The following is a 21,321-nucleotide window of genomic DNA, read 5'->3' as shown; positions in this document are numbered from 1 at the left end:
ACAGCTAACCATTTTGATTTGTGGAAGAGGCAGCTGCAAAAGGCCTATTAGAATTTTTTTTTTCATCCAGTTCTAAGCCAGGTTATCCAATGAAAATAGACACAGTACAATTGCTAGATGCAGAGATGAATTGGATAATCATTTGTCTGAAATAGTACATGGTTTTCTGTCTGCACAGAGGGTTGGACTAGAAGACCTCCAAGGTCCCTTCCAACTCTGTTATTCTGTTCTGTTAAATTTTATTTGAAGAGCCAGACAGTAGAACGGAAGATCTGCAATTTGAAGGTTTAGAAATGAGAAAACTGAGTCATGGTATTTATAGTGATAATGGACTTTGAGCATGAAGTAATGGACTTTGATGTGGAGCCTGTCGGACAGCATTGAAACCATTGTCCAAGAGTCTGGATTATAGGCTTCCATGCTATTTCAGTGGAATTTTTTCCAAATAGTTTGTAGAACTTGTCCTTTCTGAGAAAAATATTCAGCAGTTGCATCATATCTCCTTAGGATGGGTTATGGCTTTCTGTGATTGACTGCAGGATGTCTATGACCATTTGTGGGTCTTCCTGGAAGATTGGGTATCCTTCTTCCAGACCACCATGTTGGATGGGAAGAAGGTGCATGTAGACATAATCCAGTTGTCCATGGGCTCAGATGGACAACTGGATTTTTCAAAAGGGGTATAATGAGTTTCCCCATCATTTTCCCGGTCATTCCATCCTGTTCAAGATAGGCAGGAAGAGTGGAAGGTTCATTTTGGCCATAACCTTCATGGTCTGTATAATAAGGAGGGGCTTGAGAGTTGTGACTGCCAGGTCAGAGTTCTGCCCAGCAATACCAATAGGGTAAATGGACAGCTTCAGTTTCAATCTTAGAGATTTTAGGGTAGCATAATTGAAAATACCCATTTCCGGCCAAAATGGATTACCAGCCCCTATCTCTGAGTCTAGCCCATTCAAGACATAACCTTTGTGCATGGTTTTGTTTCATCCTAACCTGGATGGGCAATTTGAAAAGACTGATCTGACTGAAGTAATACAACTGTGTCTGGGTTAGTTGATTAAACACTTGCATTCTTTTCTTTGTGGGTTTCTTCCCACACCCAACTGATAAAAGTTAAGTGTCCCATGGGAAAAGGGTCTTGGAATAAATCCTTTAAAACCCATAAGATTTAAATTAGTCATGATTAATTGACTAAATTTGGATCAAGCTCATTCAGCATTTAATATTTTTATCTTGCAAAGAGCAATTAACTTTTTCACAGAAATGGAAAAGTACCGTAACACAAATTAAATGATTTGAAGACACGTGGCAATCTAATCTTTACTTGAATACATCAGATGAAGGGAATTCTTCCACCTCTTTGGTAATTTGTTGTACTGTTGACCTACTTTTTATTTTTTATCAACTATCAAGTATCACTTAATATAACTTAATTGCTAGTACCCTATTTTTTTCTGGAAGTATTTCAATTTTTCTGAATCCCATTTCCTGTGTAGGGCTCAGACCTGGATAAAATAAAGTAGAATGACTATTTCCCATGATTTTAAAATTATGCTTCCATTAATGTGGCCTAATATTGCATTAGCACTTCTTTTGTAACCATATCATAATTTATGTATTTTATTTTTCTTTCTGAACTGAAGAAATTTCTCTGTGTTAAATTTATTCTTTTACTTTGAGCTCATTTTCATAATCAACTTTCTCAAATATTTCTCTATTTTACCTTTTGCCACCTTCTTCTCCTCACTCTGATTTGTCTTTGGTACTATGGACAGACAAAATGGTTTCTTTCTAAAGGTACTGCAAATGTACTGAACATAAGGAAATATTTTAAAATTACATTTCTATAGCCAGAGGAGATTATCAGCCCTTCTTAATTTCCTTATTCACAAGAGGTGGCCACTATACATCTGCAGCACTCAAATTATTTGAAGTGAAGCCAATAGCAAAACTTCATTATGATGCTCAGCTGGACCTCTTCTCCAATTTTGCACCATTAGAACTTGCACAATCCAAAGATTAGCCTTTCATATCTCAAAGTGCCTCTAATCAGGGGTGAAATGCTCCCGGATAGGGCCGGATCGCCCGGTCTGGTAGCAATTTTGGCTGGTGGTTCTGCAAACTGGTAGCGATGGTGGAGCAAAGCTCCGCCCACCCACCCGGGTGTCATTACTTCCTGGTTTTAACTAAGAAGTAATGTGTTTTTTACCTTCTGTGCATGTGCAGAAGGTTTCGCGTATGCGCAGGTCTGTGCACGCACGTGATGCACACGCACTTGAGTGAAGTGAGCATGCGCACGGCACGTGCACTTCTAAACCAGTAAGGAAGGTAAGTAGGTTTCACCCCTGCCTCTAATGCCACGTTTCAGACTAGAGACAACATCATGAAAGTAGAGATTGGAATGTGCCATTGGTTAGACTATCCTTTTTTCCATATGATTTTGCCTCATTAACTCCGAGTGATGATTTTTAGCCCACATGGAAGTTGACAGTGGTAAGTAAAACCTCATCCTTCTCTACATGTCTTCTATTCAGCAGTGGATATGAACAGGCCCAAGCATTCATTAAATACTGTATAGCAGACACAGAACACCAAGTGAATCTAGCCAGGAGCTCAACCTTTATTGCCAGTGAATTCAACAGCCATTCTACCTCCTCTGTGATATACTTAACTAAATTTGAAGTACTTCAAGTAAATTTGGAGGCTTTTATTCTGGTACAATGTCATGATGTCCCGTCAGCTATCTTTTAAGGTCAATATCTAGAGAGACTATGCCTCTGTGATTCTGGACACACAAAAACAACAGACTATGTGCTTCTCCAGTGTCTGTACTACAGAGACATTCATACTAGTGTCCTCTCACCAAAACTACGTAAATATTCAGCGCACAGAACAGTTCTACATTTCCCTGCTGCTTTCAGATATCAACCCTGCTACAATAGACAAAGTCACGAGGTTCTGTGCAGCAGCACAACATTCATCAGTTGATGATCTGTGCCATAAGCTTGACTTAGTGAGCATCTAGTTTGCCATACTAGAACACCCTGCAATTTGATATATACTTTCACTTACTAACCTTGATGCTTCTCTACATCCATGTTACGTTCCTACCTCTTCTTTTAAATTCATATTTATATCTTCTAGCTTTCCATAATATTTTAAGGCCCCATGAATCTTCTATGACTGCACCCCACATGGTGGTTTTTGACTATAATGAAGATTGGATTGTTTAATTGATTGTTAGGTTTCTATAGCAAGAGAAGATACTATCAATTACTCACATGTTTACAAAAGGGGTGGACTTGTGTCAGAACATGGAAACACACATTTTGTCCTTCCCTCCTTCTTCTCATTCAGAATAGAATAGAATAGAATAGAATAGAATAGAATAGAATAGAATAGAATAGAATAGAATAGAATAGAATAGAATAACAGAGTTGGAAGGGACCTTGGAGGTCTTCTAGTCCAACCCTCTGCTTAGGCAGGAAACCCTACACCACTTCAGACAAATGGTTATCCAACATCTTAAAAATTTCCAGTGTTGGAGCATTCATAACTTCTGGAGGCAAGTTGTTCCACTGATTAATTGTTCTAACTGTCAGGAAATTTCTCCTTAGTTCTAATTTGCTTCTCTCCTTGATTAGTTTCCATCCATTGCTTCTTGTCCTGGCCTCTGGTTCTTTGGAGAATAGCTTGACTCCCTCTTCTTTGTGGCAGCCCCTAAGATATTGGAACACTGCTATCAAGTTTCCCCTAGTCCTTCTTTTCATTAAACTAGACATACCCAGCAGTGGTGGGATTCAAATTTTTTTACTACTGGTTCTGTGGGAGTGGCTTGGTGGGCATGGTGTGGCTTGGTGGGCATGGCAGAGGAAGGATACTGCAAAATCTTCATTCCCTCCCCACTCTGGGGCCAGCCAGAGGTATTTGTTGGTTCACTGAACTACTCAAAATTTCTGCTACCGGTTCTCCAGAACCTGTCAGAACCTGCTGAATTTCACCCCTGGTTCAACTTCAAACACAACCCTGATGCAGCCCTCAGTGAAATTGAGTTATACACACCTGCTGTATATGAACAATTCCCAGGATTAAAGAAGGCTTCTTTACTTAGTCAGCCTTAACTGCAGTCTGATTTCAGTTTGGGAGAACTTATTTAGTACTTAGTCTTTCATTTAAAAGAAGCAGTTGTGTTCATTTGGACCCATTTCAAGACAGATGAAATATGTTGTCATAAAACCACCTTATTTTTTTTTTCTCTGAAAGACTTCAACATGATTAAATTGAAAGGAGATAGCCAAAGAGGAAAGGCTGCTTGGGATGTGGTTTTGGGTAACACAGATTTACATTTCATTCAGCAGGAATATTTTGTACTGCAGATGACATTTATTTTGCATACAATGGAATTGAGAAGGAAAAAAATTAAAGAGGATATTGGAGCAATGCAGAATTCCAGGATGATATATTTGAAAGTATCCTAATGATGATTTAATATAATACCACACACCCACACCATGAGCCGGGGTCCAGACAAAAGTTTTCAACTAAGGCGATTACATTCTTTATGTATGTGTTTTCAATTTTTAGACATTGTAGGAAATGACATTCTGTTGATAAAAATATAGACGTACATCAACCAAATATAAATTGGATTCAATTCCTAATGCCTTAGAAGTTTAGCTAGAAAGCCTGCTAGCCATATGAAACTAAACAAATGAAAGATGTTGACAACCATCTGATTCATATCTAAGCTCACTTTGACTATTAAATTATGGAACCACCAATATATTTGCTGAATTAGCTCCCATATCTAACTCAACTATAATTTATTTCTCCATCTGATCAGTTTAACCATGCTAGCTGATTGGTAGGACTTCTAGTTTTTCTTCTTTTTTTCTTGAAAAATAAAATGTTTTCTTTAAAAAAACGAAAGAGGGGTGAGCCAAAGATTTTCCAGGTGTTTTGGTTTAAAAATCTCTGTGTACTTCAGGCAACTGATTCATTGAAAAATGAATTCATTGGCAGCAGTATCAGTGCAGCTGTCATTTTTTTTCCCTCTTCTGTTTCTAAGTTTCTGATGGTGGTGGCTACATTAGCAACAAAGATCCTGTTGGCTACACATTTATCCCCAGAATATACCAGACATATAAAATATTCAGGGCACTGAAGAGCAGAAATGGGCCATGGACAAAAGCTCTGGGAGAATTTCAAGCATTACAATAAAAAAAACTAAAAAGGCTGGTGCCACAAAATTATCTTACTAATATTATTCTAAAATTTCATACAGCAATGTTAAATCATACTAGCTAATTCTTTAGCTGGTGTTGTCCATCACATGAATCTAGTTCATCCCCAAGAACCTAGGATGTCATAATGTATTGCCATAACGTAGGTGTGGAGCTAAGCAGTGTCACATTTTGTAATTGACAGATAGAAAATTTGAGGATGACAAAGTTTCCAACTACTGCCCAAGATTATTTGGTATGGTGCTGTGTGCTGATAACTACTGGGACAACAGTTTCCCCATTTAACCATTTACTACTAGGCCATAATCCAGTGGACTGTGCAATGCTAATACACTCAACATGGTTATAACCATCAGCAAAGACATTTTAATAGTTGTAATAACATTAAGTTGGGAAATAATATAGCTGTAGTAACTTTTAGAATATCACATTTATACAGAAAATTGTGACTCTGAAAACAGAAAAAGACAGAAAAATTGGCAAAGGGAAAACTCCACAACTGAAGAAAGTAGCAATGAAAAGAAATAGAACACTTGTGATACTTCTACCTTTATTTTTCCTATCACCTTTACCTTACTGCCTTCGTTCTCCCAGGAGTTTGAGGGAGAACTCCTTAAGCCACAAGCCCAAACTGGAAATTTGCTTCTATAATTGTTGCTCTTAGGACTTGCAGACAATTCAAGACTGGGAAAAAGACTGGCTCCTCTGCCCTCTTATTAGAAGATTCAAAACACAGAAATTGTGAATAATTCTGTGCTTACCCTCTGTCCTCTTTTCCTTTCTTATCATTTCCCTTAAATATTTAGAGTGTTTAGTAAACTTCGGCTGTTTCAATAAATAATAAAAACTTCTAACTTCTGCTAATTGCTCCATGTAAATAGAGAGGCAACTCACATAGATCTAAATTGTAATTGTAAAAGCATATCTGGTACTAAAAGTATTAGCACAGGTATTGTTACTCAGAATTATACTAGTGATATGGTCCCAGCCATGCAATATTCCTTGAAATCCGTTGCATGTGCTTGTACTGCTTTTAATTTAAGATGCGCTAGGTCTTTCTTAACAATCATCTCCCATTCTTATAAACCGGTATTCTCTGTGCCAGTATTCACATTTATCCTTATTGTGGTTTTCTAAAACAAACAGGCTGATAAATCCAGGACTGCTGCCAGACTTTCTCAACAGACATTTATTCTGTTTTGTCATTTTCTCCCTTCTCTAATTAACACATGCAAAATCCAGGGTGTCTTGAGAATGACGCAGAGAAATATATATATATAGGGGAAAATCAGAAAATGGGGAAATATCTAGAGACAAGAGAGGAGATTATTTATCAGCTGAGTTTGCCAGTTACCATTCGATGGCTAATGAGAACACAGCGGAAACTCCTGGAGCAACAGAGTGGTTTTCCAGCTGCTGCAGCTTTCTGCTTGGCTCCTTGAGGAACTTCACAGGAACTGGGCAAACGTCTTCACTGTTTGCTTATTGTTTCCTGTGTTGCTACTCATGAAAATCAAAGGTAGAAAAAAAGAGGATTTTGCAAGGTCAGGGACATCTGTGGAAAGAAAAAATTGAACCAGGGAAAATATAGCAAGGACTGCCTGGCCTGGGCCAGTTCATGGATCCTGATCTTTTGCCAGTGGAAACAAAGCTCAAATGCAAAGAATGTTGAATTCAGGCAAGGATGGTGTGGGCAAGTTTGGGAATGCAGCAGTTGACTATGACAAATCTCATAGGCCACCCAAAAGGGACAAAGGCTTATTCCTCAACGTCAGTGGTGGGTATCTACTGGTTCGCCCCAGTTTGGGCGAACTGGTAGCGGCGGTGGTGGGAAGCTCTGCCCACCCACACGGACGTCATCACAGATGCTCTGCGTATGCGCAGAAGCGCTTTGCGCGCGCTCACAGTTCCGAACCGGTAGCGAAGGTGAGTGAAACCCACTACTGCTCAACATGTTCCTCAACACATTTCTCAAGGAAAGGGGAACATAAATATCCATATAGAACATGCACACAAAAACTGAATATATAAAACAACCATTCTATGTTAATGTAGAAAAGGTCTATGTAAGGCATCAAGACACTTTTTAAAATTGTGGCAGGGTAGGAATATATTATTTATATAATATGTATATGACATTTATATATATCAAATTATTTAATAAATAAAATGCCATTTTACTTTTTGTATAGTCATTTTCCTATTCTTTTCAAGGTGTAGCTCCTGATTCTGAATCTCCATTAGGAAACAAAACAACAATAACAGAGCTCTGCCAGGTGTTTATATTTCCTATGCTTTGATTAAGAAAAGATAGTTGGATCCCCACAGTGCAATGCAACCAGAACCCCTTTTAATGTTCCCTTCCCAAAGAGTCAATTGTACTGAATTACTCAAAAGAAGCCTCCCAAGGACATTGCTATATTTTCACGAAAATTCCATGTAATTCTTCATGAACATAATACGACAAAAATATATATCTTCCCTGCCTGTTTTCCACTTTATCTAGTCTTTGCTGCTCAATTGAAGCTAAAGAGACCCCTTCCACCCCTTTCCCATTGGAGAGTGTAGTGGAAGAAGCAAGGAACCAAATATCCCTGTTTAGATAGGACAACCAAAAGGCAGGAGAGGAAAGAAATTCAATTAAGCATGACAAAAGGAAATAGAGATACAAATTAATCTTTACCTCCTTATCCATAGCCTTGGGTATCTATTTACAGATAGTTTTCAAATTTCAGGCATTTTGCCAATAAGATTTTCCATTGAGTTTCTTGGTGTAAAAAGCTAAAGGGATTTTATTTATTTATATTTCATATTTCTTAAGAGTCCACATCCTGTGGAAAGGGGCTCTGGGCGGTGTACAATATCATCAATAAAATTAAACATTAAAAACAAAAATGTTTTTGAGATCCTGTTCCAGCCAATAGCAATCTGAATTAAGTAATCAGAACTGACCATGCTAAGCTTCTGAATTCAGCCAAGGACAGCTAGATGCTACCATGCGTCAGACTAAAAGCATATTTCTGGGCCTGAACAGTTCCCAAAAGGAAACATGGCATGCTTTCAAGACAAATCTGTGGAAAACAGAATACAGCATAAAATGAATTTTTGGGCTTTCCTGTATAACCTTTCTTTGCCTTAATATCTCAAACAAAAATGGTAACTGCAGTGACGCAATCCAAGTATACACAAAATCAAAACATCAAGATCTATTGCAAAATATGGTGCCTGTAGACTTCTTCTAAAGATATATCCCATCATATGCAACAGTAGAATGATAGAACTGTGTAATTGGAAAGGGCCACAGGAGCATCTAATCCAAGCTACTGCAATGCAAAAGAAAACCAAACCAAATCCTTGAGAGGTGGCTGTCCAGCCTCTTCTTAAGAGCTTCCAGAGATGCAAAAATTTCACAATCTCTGTAGGAAGATTGATTCCACTGTTGTGCAGATTTTATCATCAAAAAGTTTTTCCTTTTCCTTACAATTTAGATGTAACTTAATACCATATTGAATATTAATGAGTATTTCTATTCTGGCTTTTGTGGCAATGGAAGTGCCACAGGAAAGTAGTTTCCATTTATGTTCCTGATATGGGTACCAAATATTTCCTTTGTCTCTTTTCTTCAGACTGTACACCTCCAGTTCCTTCATGGCTTCCTAGAAAATTTCTCCAAACTTTCTATCACCTTTGCCAACTCTTCTGAACCTGGCTGGATCTGGTCTAACCTGTCAGTATTCTGAAAATGTGATGCTCTAAACTGTACTCCAGATGTGAACTCACCAATAAAGAATAAAAGGAAATACTTTTGATTAAAGATTAGATAATACAAAGAAGTACATAGAACAGAATATTCTACAGATGTTTCTTGCCTTTTCCAAAGATATCCTGATTATTGCAAAAGGGATATAGGCTAGGACAGGGCTGTCAAACTCTCAGCCCACGGCCTGGATGCGTCAGGCAGTGGCCATGCCCAGCCCAATTTAGCGAAGGGGAAAAAAATCCCGATACATCACATGATGCCACCGTGATGACGTGAGTTTGATACCCTGGGCTAGGAAGTAGACAGCTCTATCTACTAATGAAACTTGTTTCAGTTATTCTATCATTTCTTTAACATAGAAATGTAATTGTCTATTTTGTACCAGTATAATAATTTTGCTGACATATGTTGAAAGTGTACACAAGTTTAAATATTGAGGAAAAATCCTTCTCAAAATTGTAGGCAAAGGATCATAAAATTACACCGTTAGAGGGATTTCTTATTCCGACCTGTGTCAGTCCCATTTGACATCATATTTTGAAAGAGTTTTCTGGCTGTCTCCCCCTGACTTTTCATCAAGGAGAGTCGCATTTCCATGACTTCATCATTCTCTACCTTGAGTTAATGAAGCACTCCACACCTGCACCCAGCAGGAGTGGACTTCTTGATTCTCAATTCTCTGAAGTCCTAATGTAGTTGTAGCAGCCAACCATGATGTTACAAACAGAATTACAACAGAGTCACCTGGTGAGGGAATAAGCAAGTGGAGCAGATGAAATCTCCACAATAGATACCTTTCTATGCCAGAAAAAAATGGAGAAAAGAAACAGGGAATAGTTATAATCAATGCTTTTGACAAGCTGCTCACTAGGATAACATCCCAAAGTGCAGCCAAACATTTGAATGTTTGTGTTATATCATGGGAAAAACAATTATATAGTCATTGAATTAGACTATTAAACTTCCTGGCAACACAGCTGTTCAGTGTTTCTTTAAATAACTCTTTCATTAGCTGTATTTTAGTACTGTGGAGAAATACACTGCAATAACCTTCATATGGTCTTCTCATTGATAGCGGGGTTTACTTGAAACATTATTGCATATTTTGCAATAATGCAAAATTGACAGATTGACAGATTAGTTCATGCATGCATTTCTCTACTTGTTTGAATCTGCTTTAATATTATCAAAATATGAGAATGTTTCCATTCACAAAACAGAATCTTTCAGCTTCTAACATGGAGATGGAGATCCAATACATATACTGTAGATCCAGAGAAGAATCTATGTAAGAATTACCTGAAATTATATCTGGCCAATATTTTAGTAAGCAGATATTCTGTATACTGAGCTAATATATGAACATCTAATACAATTTGAATCTTATGTATACAATTTGTCTCCTACATACAGATTATCAAATTTTGTCAAGTTTGTAAACTGAAAAATTTACAAAGGTATCAGTCATGTTTACACAACACATTCGTTTAAAGTCTTTCTGAGATTCTTGTTTTAGAAGTTGTACTTATTTAGAATTAACATCCAGAGTACCATATGTGAAATGAAGCCAGCAGTGCTAAGATGCTTTATAAAAATGTAATTAATACTTCTACATTTCTCAGACTATGTTACATTGACCTCAGTAGGTTTTCGCATACACATAATTTCTTCCTGCAATAAATAGTACAATATTTTTGCACTTAGTTAAAGCACTAAATCTGATCTCCAGAATAAAGCAAACTTCCTCTGAAAGCTCTCCTTAAACAATTAAGTCTTTGTAGTGATATAGCCTCCAGTTCTATGGCTGCTTTTCTTTACTGTGTCACTTTTCCTTGATTTCCTTCTTTTGATCTCTTGGTTCCATGTGGTGTTGTAGTTGATAATTTATATAATATGCAGCAGATTGGTAACAAATGTTCTTAGACAATCAGATGGGATTCATGTTCAAGGGAAACAACCATGGCTGTTGTAGAATGTTATTTTATCAAGGAGTAAAGTTTTTCATCAGTTTATAAGGTACTTTATGGACTTGGCTAGACATACTGAGATAAATTAAGAGGTAAGAAAGATAAGATGTTAAAGTTAATAGAAAAGTACAGAGAAGAGTACAGAAACAGAATTTAACTGGCTTAAATTTCCATTTTTTGCTTTTTAGTCATTCTATTCCTGACTGAAGTTTTTAGCACATTTACTTATTACTTTTATATGCCCAGAATAAAAATTGACAAATGGTCTGTTTTGGAGATGACATCAAATAATGCACATATAAAGTGGCTTCATTTACTTTTGGAGAAGTTTGACCCTCTTTCTCCTTGACTTATAATTAAAATTATTAAGATGCCATAGTCAACATTATAAATGCACTCTGAGAAAGGGCAGGAAACCTCTTTTAAAGCAGTGGTGAAATTTAGCTGGATCTATCCAGATTGCGCGATCCTGTGGTACCGGCGGTGGGAGGCTCCATCCACCCACCTAGACATCATCACGTCCATTTTTGACCCTCTGCACATGCGCAGAAGGCTCTACACATGTGTGGAGGAGGCGCACGTGCTCACATTTGCGAGCCAATAGGAAAAGGTAAGTGAATTTCACCCGTTTTAAAAGAAATAATTATTACATTCATCTTAAGAAACCTGGGCTGGATCGCTCAAGTAGGCAATTATAGGCCAGTTTCTAACCTCCCATGGTGGCATGAGCTGATTGAAAAAAAACAAAAAACCCTTTTTCACCTGTGAGATATCCTGGAGGAAGCAAATTCTGTTTATCTATTTTAAACTGGATTCAGAGAAGACTGTGGATTTGAAACTGCTTGGGCTCACCCAATGAGTTTGATGTGGGATTATAACTTTGTTGGTTCTTCTTGAAGTTTCATTGGCTTTTAGTACTGGTGACCATATCCATATTCTTCTGGATTACTTTAGAGATTTAGAAATATGGCAGTGACTTTGTTTCTGTATCTCACATATATATGAAAGTGTCATTTGCAAAAAGAAAAAAAGAAATTGTGCTTGAAAAAGAAGCTATTGTATCATATTCCGCAGAATTTCCCAATGTCAACATGAAACTGCTAATGTTTTGCCCCTGGTACGGACCCCAAAGAACGCAGCACACACAAAGTCTATACAAACCTTAGTTTACTAAATTAAATCAGTCTTTTTCAAACAAAGGCTGTTAATTAACTTTCTTAACAGCCTACAAGAATCCAAAGAATAAATAATCGTAATCTTACTATGATTTGCAGAAAGCCCAGAAGCAATTTGCAGGAAACTGATAAGAGAACTAAGATCAGGACGCGAAGGAGAGTGAACAAAGTTGTTCCCTGCAAATTGCCTCAGTTGTCATCCTTCCTTAAATAGGCTAAGGGAGTGACCAATTAGCCCCAAGCCTTACTCTTGAGAAGACCTCCTCCTGAGGAGCCACTCCTGCCTTTTGGCAGCTCTGCGCGCCCATGCATCGAGAAGAGGCTCCTCCTCGTCTTCCTCTTCACTTATGGGAGCTTCTGGAGGTTCTGAAGGCCCTGGCTGAATCCCCGCCTCTGGCACCGCATCTTCTCCAGGCTCCTCATTGTCTCACTCGAGTGCCAGCTGCACAGGCTGCTGGCGCAGCACCAGCCTCCTTGCTGTCGGAATCAGCTACCAGCTGCACAGGTCGCTGACGGGCCACAACAGCTAAGGAAGATGATCAGGAGATTGTAAGCTAGATGTTATTACAAAAAACTAGTGTGGCCGCTCTGATAACTGTCTGCAGTCAGTACTGGGCTGGATAAGAAATAATAAATAATAAAATCGAATCCCCTCAAAATAGAGATGATCATTCCAGAAAGGTAATAAACATGTTGTTGTGGGATTATACTCTTTCAGAAGAAGCAGATATACAATACTGAGGTGTTTTTGAGAACAACAGCCAGAATCACCTTTTATCTATTTTAATCTAATTACTTTATGTCCCTTTCTGGATGAAAATAACTTTAATACTGTGAAAGTAGTTCTTGTTTAGGGACTGCAAATTGGACTCAGTGATTAAGCTAAGTGAAAAATCATGTTACTGCAACTTGCGATTTTATTTTGGCTTTCCCAGCTGAAATATTTTCAGCTCATGAGAAAGCTTGGTAAGAGTAATGGGATAATTAACAAGAAGGGAATTAATGTTTGTATTTACATTTATTGGAGAGAAAAGGATTATAAAAGAGTATGAAAGCATACAATAGGGAATACATACCAAAAGGCATTTAATGGCAGTTATGTGTCCAATGCACTTGTAACTATTAGTCACAACCTATTTAGGAAGCAAACAAAAGGTTGACTCAGCCTTCCATCCTTTCTAAGGTAGGTAAATTGAGGACCCAATTTGTGGGGGCAATAAGCTGACTTTGTAAAAATATACAAAAGTATGAAGGCTATTGCTTAACGCATTGTAAGCCGCCTTGAGTCTCCGGAGAAGGGCGGCATATAAATCAAATTATGGTATAAAAGCTTTCAGTGTGAAACTGACTAGTGTCTTGTCAGTTTTAGGGAGCAGCTACCAGTCAGTTAATTAAAGTAACAGTGTTGAGCTTGTTAACTTGTAGTACATACTTTTTAAGGGGTACTGTAGAGCAGGGCTGTGAAACTCCTGGCTTGCGGGCCAGATGCGTCACATGCTGGCGACACCCATGCCAGGTTTAGTGAAGGGGGAAAATGTCCTGATATGTCACGTGACACCACCATGACAACATGAGTTTGACACCCCTGCTGTAGAGGAAAACAGATCAGGAAGAAAGAATTTATTTAGGTAATCTCTCCACTCAATGAGGAGAGGGGGGAGTAAACAAATGGGTCAGCACAGAACAATGTAAAATAGTGTAATAGTGAATAAGTGACAGAGTGAGTGAGACTGTGAAGGTTATAAATGTGAGTATTGGTCACAAAGTTATTTCTTCTCTCTGTCATAACTGCAAACAGTCACTGTTTAAGGCAATTACTAAACAAGGACAACCTGTGTGCAGGTATGGTAACATGCTACATAGTATGTGAGGCTGACATTCTGCCTAGTCCAGACACTTCATATGGTTTAAAACTTGTCAGCCAGCATGGACTCAAAAAGACTGCAAAGAAATCATATTATATCTTTGATTAAAACACTGCACTGGCTGACAATTTGTTTCCAGATAAAATATTAGTGCTATTATGTTTAAAGTCTTATATTGCTTGAGTTCAAAATATATAGAAGGGTATCTCTGTCTATGTGAACCATCATGCTTATTAGATCATATGAGGAAATTCACCTACATTTTATTAAGCTTGTCTAGAAGTGAGTTGAAGTTGAGCTTTTTATGTTGCCCTTTCTAGTTTTTTGAAATGCTCTCCTTGAAGAACTGAGGGAGTATAATTATCATAAGTAGCTTTCTAAAGGCTCATAAAATACATTCATTGTATACATTTTACAATTTGTAAAATGTTAAGTGTTAATTTTAATGTTATGTGTTTTAATGGTTTTAATTGTTATTTTAAATTATTTCAGTATCATAATTTTAAATTTGTAAATTTAAATCTTTAAAGCTGTTTCTTGCAAATGTTTCATTACCCAAACTTGGTAACATCATCAATGCTAATTTACATGAAAACAACAAGCTCAGAGAGCACCAAGGACCCCCCCCATTTCAACCCTGAGCTACAAATGTTCTCCTTTATTGTTTAGATAAGGAAAAATCTCTAAAACTATGATCCAGTTGTAGTAGTAGTAGTAGTAGTAGTAGTAGTAGTAGTAGTAGTAGTAGTAGTAGTATTTTTTAAAAAATTACAGGTGTATATTTTTCCATTTATGAAGGTAAAAAAGCTAGGGAAAAGAAGTAGTACTTGTCAATGGAGATTATTTTGATCTTGGAAAATACTTTTGAGAATATCATTGGCAGCCAATAAAACAAACAATTTGATCATCAAACATCAATTGAAAGTTTTAATTCAAGGCACAATAACAAATAACCAGGCTCAAATTATTCTATTTCAAGCACATTATGCAAAGACCCAGGTCCCTGGAAAAATGCTGTAATGCCAGAAGAAGATGAAAAGAAAGAGAGGAATTAAGGTGAATGGATTTAATGGTGATAAGTTCACCATTATAGACCTGAAAAGGGCTAGGTATAGATATCATGGAGAATATCTATGTGGTCACTAAGAGTTGAAAGACTTAATGGCACATAATCAAGAAGTTAACATAGTCATTTAAAGTACAAAATCACATGCTAATGTCATTTTCATTTTATCAGCAGCTGACCTTATAATTAGAATTAATGCAATAGTGCACCATCTATTTTTATATCTTTGGTTTTCCTGGTTGAATGCCAGAAAGGTGTTAACGTGTTGCTCTGATCCATCAGCACCTCATGAAGGTGAGGTGTTGATGGATCATAAGCCAGCAGTAATTGGAATCGTGCAGATGGAAAATTTAAGGCTGCTACAACTATGGGAAGCAGATAGTGATTAGATGAGCATGGAACACTTGAGATAAAAACATGTTAATTAAAGAAAACATTTAAGACTGTTGAATTGACTGGCAGTGTTGCAAAACTGAAACTAAATGTGGCAGGTTGTGATTTTAGGCTCTCAGCAACTATAGTCTGATTTTAATAGGAATTGGAACATAAAATTGCATACATTGAAAATATGTTGAAACTGATGTAATTATTACAAAAATATTTGTATTATTAATAATTCTTTTAATCGCTATTATTTAAGCAGGACAGAGACTACATCTATATATTACTGAAATGCTTATGTCCGCAACCTTTAACTGGGTGAAACAGTGCATTACAGGGCAACACTTTTTGAACTAAGCGACCTCAAATGGAAAGTTCAAACTATCGCACCATTGCACTCATTTCACATGCTAGTAAGGTTATGCTTAAAATCCTACAAGGTAGGCTACAGCAGTATGTGGATCGAGAACTACCAGAAGTACAGGTAGGATTTTGAAGAGGCAGAGGAACTAGAGATCAAATTGCCAACATACGCTGGATCATGGAGAAAGCTAGGGAGTTCCAGAAATACATCTACTTCTGCTTCATTGACTATGCTTAAGCCTTTGATTGTGTGGATCACAACGAATTGTGGCAAGTTCTTAAAGAGATGGGAGTACCAGACCATCTTATTTGTCTCTTGAATAACCTATATATGGGTCAAGAAGCAACAGTGAGAACTGGACACATAACAACTGATTGGTTCAAAATTGGGAAAGGAGTCTGGCAAGGCTGTATACTGTTGCTCTGCCTATTTAACTTATATGCAGAGCACATCATGAGAAATGTGGGGCTAGATGAATCAAAAGTTGGAATTAAGATTGCCGGGAGAAATATCAACAACCTCAGATATGCAGATAGCAGAAAGTGAAGAGGAACTAAAGAGCTTCTTGATGTGGGTGAAGAAGAAGAGTGCAAAAGTTGGCTTGAAACTCAACATTAAGAAAACTAAGATCATGGCATCCGGCCCTCTCAATTCCTGGCAAATAGATGGGGAAGAAATGGAGGTAGTATTTTCCTGGGCTCCAAGATCACTGCAGACGGGGACTGCAGCCAAGAAATTAAAAGACGCTTGCTTCTGAGGAGGAAAGCTATGGCAAATCTAGACAGCATACTAAAAAGCAGAGACATCACCCTGTCAACAAAAGTGCCTATAGTCAAGGCTATGGTTTTCCCAGTTGCAATGTATGGCTATGAAAGGTGGACCATAAGGAAGGCTGAGCACCAAAGAATTGAGGCCTTTGAACTATGGTGCTGGTGAAGACTCCTGTGAGTCCCTTGGACTGCAAGGTGATCAAACTGATCAGTCCTAGAGGAGATCAACCCTGACTGCTCTTTAGAAGTCCAGATCCTGAAGATGAAACTCAAATACTTTGACCACCTTATAAAGAAGGACTCACTGGCGAAGACCTTAATGCTGAGAAAGATTGAAGGAAAAAGAAGAAGGGGACGACAGAGAATGAGGTGCCTGGATGGAATCACTGAAGCAGTAGGCATGAGCTTAAATGGACTCCAGAGGATGGTAGAGGACAGGAAGGCCTGGAGGAATATTGTCCATGGGGTCGTGATGGGTCAGACATGACTTTGCAACTAACAACAACAACAACCTCAAATGGGCCAACTCACAGAATGCATCCAAATTCAGTCCTCCTTGACTCCTGTGGGATTAAAATTTAGCAATTTTGTGGTTGTTTTGATGATGTGCTGCCACCTCTGTAATCAAATACAATTTTTCACATTAGGTAGTCAAAGCAGTATTTCTCAGTCCTTATTTCCTAATAATTCTGTTGGTATCTCCAAAACGTAGGGGAACTCTAGTGATTGAAGTCTTCTACAGGAGGCCAAATTTACAGGTACCTCCTATCTCTTTTTTGCTTGAAAGGAATAAAGAATTGCCGAACAGACTCAGATACCTACCAATATGGAAATATGGAATGAAATAGTGCCACAAAGAGCTTACATGATGAGCTTTTCAAAATCTGTTTTAAAAGATTTAGATGAAACTGTTAAGACTTTGTAAATGGATAACTTAAGCTGAGAGACTCTAATTAATCTAAAGTGTAGTTTCTAGTCTGCTAACAAAAGGATCACATTGACTTGTAGAATGCATAGAATTCTTTTTCTCTAAATTCTAGATTCCTGTTTCTCCTACTTACCTTGTTATGATAAAATCTCTATGTGTTAGCAAAAACAGTCCTTACAGGGACTATGAAGCAGTGGTGAAATCCAATTTTTTTTACTACCGGTTCTGTGGGTGTGGCTTGGTGGGCATGGCAGGGGAAGGATACAGCAAAATCTCCATTCCCACCCCACTCCACGGGAAGGATATTGCAAAATCTCCATTCCCACCCCACTCTGGGGCCAGCCAGAGGTGGTATTTGCCAGTTCTCCGAATTGCTCAAAATTTCCACTACTAGTTCTCCAGAACCTGTCAAACCTGCTGGATTTCACCTCTGCTATGAAGTGTGTGTTTACACACATTCACACACACACACACACATACACACACACACAAACACACACAGAGTGTTATATAATATAAAACATGATGTACTATTGCCACAAGAGTTATCAGTAGTGCATTTCTGATGTCCCATAAAAATTCAAATGAAACGACGTGGACAAGCGTAGGGCAAGATGGCACAGGACATAAGCATACCCATCACATATTCCATATCCAGTCAGACCAAAAGCACCCTTTCATAGAAGACATAACGTAAAATTAGCCTTGGGGCTGCCATGAAGAGTTCCTCTCTGATTTGGATTAAATGGGAAAGGAAACAAGAGTCATCTCTGTACTGGCTTCCAATCTGCTTGGGTTGCCATGACAGAAAACAGGATATAGTTCAAGGCATCTGTTCTCAGCACATTATTACCAGTTCATAAACTTGACTCCAGTTAGATTAACTTCTTCACAAGGATGTGCTGCCAACTTGTTAACAAGGAGATTTCCAATCTTGTGAGGGCAAGAACAGTCATTACTTGCTGGTTGAGAAAAACATAAACGTCCTCTTTCTCTCAGTTTTTTTCCCTGGAACCATGTATGTCAAGAAAGACATATTGCCTCTAAGTAATAGCACATAAGTCTGCCTCTCTAGGATCTTCTTCATGTACCCTCCCACTCTGTGCCTCTTATGCAGAATGAAGTTGGAGCCCTTAGAAGGGACTGGATTCCTTTGATCTTGCAGTCACAACCAAGTGGCAGTGAGTGAATCTTTCTGGACCCTCTTGCGATCTGCATTGTTGTAATATTACATTTTATCAAACTATTTTTTTCACAATCTGGTTTGATACCAACCCACCCCCTCTAAATTTAACACAAGTCTCCTACAAGCGTATCTCCAGACACTTCTAATATTCCCCTCCATGTCTACATACAATTCTCATGGAGGAAATTGTAGGGAAGGGAAAATAAAGAGAGACAATTTTGCATACATAAGAACTATGAATAAAACTTGAACAGTTTGTTTTAAGGCAATGAATGGTTACATAAATATATTAATTTTCTATAACTTATAAACACAGCTACCCAATAGCGAGCTCTATTCTATTTGAACAAGCGGACCAGCGTAGATAAAGTATCCCACACAGGAATACACAGGAAGAGTGCAATTATGGGACAAGATAGGAGATCAGAAAATATCTCCCTGTGCCTCTGCTATAGTACTGTAGACAGTTAGCACCCAACCCCCTCCTAGAAGAATGAAATATTCTAGGAAATATTAAAAAGGCAGAATATTATATTTCGCTGGATGAGAAAAAGAGAAACATGTTTTTAAAGACAAAGAGGAGGTCCCTGCAGCAGATATTTGGTGCACATTAAGACTGGGCCAGCCTATCTACAAGACAATTAGAATTTCAGCTCCAAGATGATGGGATTAAGACATGACCCTCAGGACATAATAGGATTAGCCCTCTACCCATCTAGCAGCAGGGCTCACTGCATTGTGAAATCACCTGGGGACATTACATCACCCAGCAAGGTTCAACCAAACTTAATTCAGACAACCTAAAAAGTTAGCTATGACCCCTGCATCACCCCATGGGAGTCTGACAGCAGCCAATAAAATACATTTCTTGCACAGGAACTGGAAGCTCAAGCCCAAGAGAGAGTACAAATAACCCTCTTTCTATCTACTCCATGTGTACAGCTACCCAGGACTTAAAGTCCATGTGGTCCAGGGGTGGTATTCATGTACCTTCGCTAGTGGTTCACAAATATGAGTGCATGCACCACCTCCGTGCATGCGCAGGGGCTGTCCACACATGCACAGAGCATAAAAACATGGATAAATGGGACGTGATTACGTCTGGGCGGGTGGGCGGAGCCAACCACCACTGCTACCGGTTCGCTTGAACCAGATAGAACTGGCTGAATACCACCACTGATGTGATCCTGTCCATCAATAAACCATCTTTCCAATCAGCCTCCATGTTTCCAGTGTCTTTCTCCCCACTTGGAACTGAACCCAGATCGATATTTCTTCCTACAGTATATAAATGAATATAGTGTTTTGGTGTTCTTTTTAATATTTCTAAAAATAAATGGTAAAATGTAAGGGCTAGAAAGGTACTTGAAGATCATCTTTCACAGTTCCCTTGCGCAAAATAGTTCTAACCTCCTTCTCCTCATAAAGTGAAAAGTGTCCCTCATTCTACTCATTCTACTCTCCATTTGTGAAAAAAAACTGCTTGGAAAATGAGAAGCGCTTATAGGTAGTCTTCGACTTACAACAGTTCATTTAGTGACCATTCAAAAAATGACAAAAAAGTGACTTATGACCGTTTTCACACTTGTGACCATTACAGCATCCCCATGGTCATGTGATCAAAATTCCGATGCTTGGCAACTGGTTCATGCTTATGATGGATGCCCTGTCCCAAGTGTGATCCCCTTTTGCAATCTTCCGACAAGCAAAGTCAACATGGAAACCAGATTCACTTAACAACTGTATTGCTAACTTAACAACTACAGTGATTTGCTTAACAACTGTGGCAAGAGAAGTCGTAAAATGGGCTAAAATTCACTTATCAAATTTTGACTTAACAGAAATTTTGATCTCAATTGTGGTCATAAATCGAGGACTACCTGTATTTTATGTTCTTTTTGCATATACCACTTAATTTTTATTATTCACATTTCCTGTTTGTGTATTTCATTTCCGTTATACATATAAAAAAGGTAGTCATTCTATAATAAGCTTTCTCACATGGAGTGTAAGATTGCCCTGTGGGTGTTCTTGAGATTATGTGTTTCCTTCACTGCTCTCAAAACTTAAATCAAGACTTGCTGTGTTTCATAAATTAACACATAAATAGCATACCCCAAACTGAACCAATTACTGTATATAATTTTCTTTGTTACTGTAAAACATGATTTGAGGGGAGAAAGATATTGAAATAGTCTCTATTAAAATTAGTAAGACTTTGGTCTTAGAATAGCAGAGTTGGAAGAGACCTTGGAGGTCTACTAGTCCAACCCCTGCTTAGGCAGGAAACCCTACACCACTTCAGACAAATGGTTATCCAATCTCTTCTTAAAAACTTCCAGTGTTGGAGCATTCACAACTTCTGGAGGCAAATTGTTCCACTGATTAATTGTTCTAACTGTCAAGAAATTTCTCCTTAGTTCTAAGTTGCTTCTCTCCTTGATTAGTTTCCACCCATTGCTTCTTGTCCTACCCTCAGGTGCTTTGGAGAATAGTTTGACTCCCTCTGCATAGGATTTAGACTGTTATACAAAACTGTTTCTGTATTTTATAAAGCAGGAAGCAGCAGTCTCCTTTGTTTAGTATGTCTGCTCCAGGAGCTTTAAAATACTA

The sequence above is a fragment of the Pituophis catenifer genome, unplaced genomic scaffold, assembly GCF_029215685.1.
Source record: "Pituophis catenifer annectens isolate HBS135680 unplaced genomic scaffold, rPitCat1.0.hap2 SCAF_2, whole genome shotgun sequence".
Taxonomy (NCBI): domain Eukaryota; kingdom Metazoa; phylum Chordata; class Lepidosauria; order Squamata; family Colubridae; genus Pituophis; species Pituophis catenifer.
The sequence above is the reverse complement of the archived record's forward strand: the minus strand, read 5'-3'. Positions refer to the sequence as shown.